At 29.7% G+C, this 4,637-nt stretch overlaps 1 long non-coding RNA gene across 1 annotated transcript; it reads right to left on the reverse strand.

The window, feature by feature from the left end:
• Positions 1-161: 161 nt before the first annotated feature.
• LOC111616978 lies at positions 162-4,392 on the reverse strand. The gene is made up of 3 exons (XR_002755351.1): positions 4,246-4,392; positions 454-559; positions 162-374 (listed from the first exon to the last, which is right to left on the reverse strand). It is a non-coding gene; the product is annotated as an uncharacterized LOC111616978 (long non-coding RNA).
• Between the last annotated feature and the right edge of the window lie 245 nt (positions 4,393-4,637).

Genomic DNA, 4,637 nt, shown 5'->3' on the forward strand with positions numbered 1-4,637 from the left:
ATATAGTTCAAATTACTTTATAAAAAATAAAATTACACAAATATCGATTGCTGAAAAATTTTTTTACAAATAGTTTGAATTTGTCTTTAATTCCTTCGATACATTTAATAAAAATACACTAACGTAAAAAGAATATAAATCTAATTGCTACTCACCTTTCTATATATAAGAGTGCAGAAAGCTATCTTTAACTTCATTCCATATAATTCAGTTATAAATGCACTAATATTATATATACATAAATATATCGCAAGTAGAATAAAAAATCCCGCAAGTGTAGCATAGATCTTGTATTGATTCATTTCCTCTCTGTTCTCAAAATAATTTATTATTAATCCTACGAAGTATGCTTGGCCTGCAACTAACGCTGTCATCTGCGGACGAACATAAATATCAGTTATTTCAATAATTTTAGAACATTCTTTATGTCTTTCAATTCGGTTGTCGTAATACCTGAATGAGTACAAGTAGAATAACTACTAAGTATTTCCAACCAACGAAACGTAATAAAGCTTTCAGTATGCTCGAATTCTTCTTCTGCAATTCCTGGTTCCATTCTCTGAAAAGAAATTGCAATGAAACCTAAAAATTGAATAAAATATTTCAATCAACAGGTTATTCTAGAACTTTTGCACAACTATGAATCAATGTAATGCTTTTAAAACAACTATTATTATTATATCTAACTATTATTACGTGAATATCTAATTCTAAATGGAATGCTAATATTCTGCTAATCGGAATGTATTTAGACAGTGCTGCGCAAAAAATCCGGAGCCACATTCTAAACAGAAATGGAAAGAGAATTTATATGCATTACTGCAATACAGAAGGGGAATAAAATATTGATACAGTATAACTATGTAACATTTCTATGTAACATTTTAACTATGTAACATTCTAAGACTGATACGTGAGTAAATATCATGCATAAACAGATCATTAATTTGCAGCAGCATGTGTTGAAACAAAATGCACAGTAATGTCCGCAAAAAACAGATGGCGATTAACTTATTAAATTTTGTATTATTTACTAAAGTTTACAAAATTTCCGCGTTTTCTAAACCTATACTTCCCTGTGTAATTCGCAACAGACTAACAAACGTGTACTAGACTTAAAAACGTTTAAATTTATAATTAACAGTCCTCTAATTCATATCTTTTAATATGTAAAGTAAATGTAAATTTCACAGCATTTTAATTGATATAAAAAATTCGTTCTAAATACTTACTATTGAATTTGAGGAAAGATTTTATGATTACAGTCGACCCCCCGTATAACACGGTAGATACGTTCATGTTTTAATGAATCCAGCCAACCACAGCCCGGCACGTATGCAGTTTACGGACTACGGCTGTTTGAAAGGTTTCTTCCATAAAATTAATCGATTCTAGACTAATTCGACTCAACATTTCCAAAATACGTATAATTTTTTGGTAATAATCCATATAAACTATACTATAAACAAAAAATTGTAGGATTACTTATGGAGCGTGCACCGTTCGACTACGCCATTGCTTAAGCTTGTTTTCGTCGTGGAGATTGTCATCGAATGGCGCTCGCGTGCTTCCTGATAAATTATTTTTTTTTGCGAAAAATTCGCTGATGTTTAGAGATATCATTAATATAAATATCATTTTTATGGACGTTAAATAATGTGTTTTGGTAGGTCCGTTGCTCGTTTAAACTCAAAGGTTTGTGTAATCCTGTCGCGACACGAGTCGGCGATGACGTTTTATCGAATTATAGGAGGTTTTTTTGCATGTTTGTACGAATACTGTCGCAATTTTTTCGCCGTGATATAGGAACCCGAACTATAGGAACTCGTGTTTTAGAGAGGTCGACTGTAGTTTGCTTATCTGCAAATTGCAATAATACAAATTTTGCTAAATTTGTTATAATTTTGTTTGTTGCATAAGTAGTTCAGAAGACAAAATGTGTTGATTAATGTGTGCGTGTGCACATTTATCAATTTACTTGAGGCTAAGACGTCTTTGCCAGGGTAAAAAATAAAGACAACGAAGATTAAAACGAAAATAACATAATCAGTTCAGTTATTTATTCTACTAATGACATATTTAAGATACTTAACAAATAAAATTACAATATGTTATGTTAATTTTTTTCTAATGTATCAACTTCAACGTACTATACCATTCACACCCGAATATCAAATGGTAATCTCCAAGTCAATCATAGTTCGCTAAAAAAATGACCAAATATTTAAACTTGGCCCATCGAAATCCTGATAAAACTTAATTTGTGCTTGTCGGTACCTTTTTCTTTTGTAATTTTTCTATTCGAATGGAACAGTACCACTGTTGCACAGAAGAAATGGGCTGCTTCAAAAGGAAGTTAAAGTTAATTTGACCTAATGTAGTCGTTGACCTCTTCCCAGGAGAGAGGATAGTCAACGACAACTAATTATCATAGTTTTACAATTATTATTTGAAAAGTAGTGCTTGTTAGACAGGTTGAGATGATCCGCTCTTGTTCCAAGTTATTTACCGTAACGCCCGAAAGACTTCACGTAACTTGTTTAAATTGCTCTTAAAAGATGATAAAGTGTTAAAGTTAATATTAATTGGATAGATTCAAAAAGTACCCGTCACAGCCATTGATACACTCGGCGAAAAATTTATAAACTAGTTGCTTAACTTTTTCGGCAACATTTGATGGCGTCGTCCGTTACGATATTTTAATTTAAAAACTTTTTATATTATTTAATTATTATAAAAATGCAAAGAGATTAATTTGGAGGGTAAAGACGGGTTTTATAAATAATTAAATGTTAATAACGAGTAAAATCGTTATTACACTCAGTTCCACTCTACTGCAGATATAACATTGCCTCCTTTATTTTCTTATTCCCCAACTTTTAATCATCAAAATTTAATTGCATAAATTTTCCTAATAAATAAACCTCCCTGCGAAAGTTCATAAATTTTCAACAGAAAGCGAAGGAGTTATTAAGCTTCAAACAGGATGAACAAAATAGTGTCACACACAAACACTAACATCTAGACATACTGAAATTACCTCCGAATTTTTTTCTCGACGTTTCAAAGTGTCCTGTGTTAAAAAATAATAATCTTGGGGTGGTTCACCTTTTTGAGCCATCGCTATCTTGTATCTCCGCTATATCTCACAACAGGGAAAGTAACGAGAAAATGTCAAAATGAATCGATTTAAATTGCTCCAAACCAGGCCAGTTTTGTCCCAGGCTAATTGATTTTGCTACTAATTTTATATACGATTTAAATGTTTATGTCTTCTACCGGTTTTTACTTATATATAATTCATTCATTCTCACCATAAAATAACTGTAATTCTGTATTAAAATTGAAAATTATTCACATTTCTCACACAAAAAACATATTTCACTTAAATGTACAAAAGTAATTGAGATGTTTACTGCAATGTTTTTATAATCATTACTATGAATTAATGTGCAACGCATTTTTACATCAGTTTTTAGTTTAATTCATTCCAGTGTTTTTAACACAGCTGCTTTATGTATCGACACATGAATGTATGCAGAAATGAAATTTTTTTGCTGGGAACAAAAGCCAAGATTTCAAATTTAGTTACGAGTGTAACCACGTGGCACCTGTAAATCGTCAGCATTTTTTCATTCAGACACTTTGGGTGCTATGTTCAACTCAAAACTTCACAGAACACATTCTTGACATTGGAAAGTTAAAATCTTAAGGATTTTTTTTCATATCTTTTCAAAAATTTTTATTTAAAATCTTCTTACGCGTTTAACATTGTAGCAGCGTTATAACTTATAAAGTACTTTACCGGACAGATCGACTAATTCACCTAGTTTATGTATTTCAGAGCACTAAATACAATGAATGTAATTAATCATTCACCTTCTACGTATGAAAAAAAAATAATATGTTTTGTAGATTACTTCTATAAAATAATTTCAAGTAAACATTTTGAATGGAATCTAGAAAATGTAAATAATTCTGCAGTTTTGAGTCCAGTAAAATTTTTACTGTAAATCAAATAAATATTATAAATTTTAATTTTGCAATAAATTTTTTATATTGTTAAGTGCTATGTTACATATATTTAGTACACAACTAATAATGACTAATATATATATATATATAACAACCTTCGCTTGTTCTATTTAATTTGATTAGACTTAACCAAATAATAATTAAATCTAAAATAATCAAGTAGCAGTAACTAAAATATCGATGTCCACATCTAAATAATAACTAACTTACTTCTGTAGCAGATCGCCAAGATACTCCGAAGTATGATATTTTGAACATTTGTATAAATCTTCTTCCTTTAAAACTAGTTTTCTTCCCTCGTTTATTATTGGGAAAACCCAACTGAAAAAATAATTTAATTATTAATGTTGTTTACCATAATTTTCTGGTCTTAATAATTTTGAAATTTTTACGATGGTACTCAACTTGCCGTACAACGCAATGAACGATGTTTATCAACACATATAGTTTATCGTAATTCATTACAATAATAACGATCAAATTGTTTACTTTGCTAATTATTTTCCCAAACAATGACATTTTAAATTTTGCTATTTTTTTTTTAATTAAAATTAGCATAATTGTTCAATGACATTTTTTCAGTGTTTCTGAAAAAACAAATG

Source organism: Centruroides sculpturatus, unplaced genomic scaffold (assembly GCF_000671375.1).
Source record: "Centruroides sculpturatus isolate CEXI.00-Female unplaced genomic scaffold, Cexi_2.0 scaffold4419, whole genome shotgun sequence".
Classification (NCBI taxonomy): Eukaryota; Metazoa; Arthropoda; class Arachnida; order Scorpiones; family Buthidae; genus Centruroides; species Centruroides sculpturatus.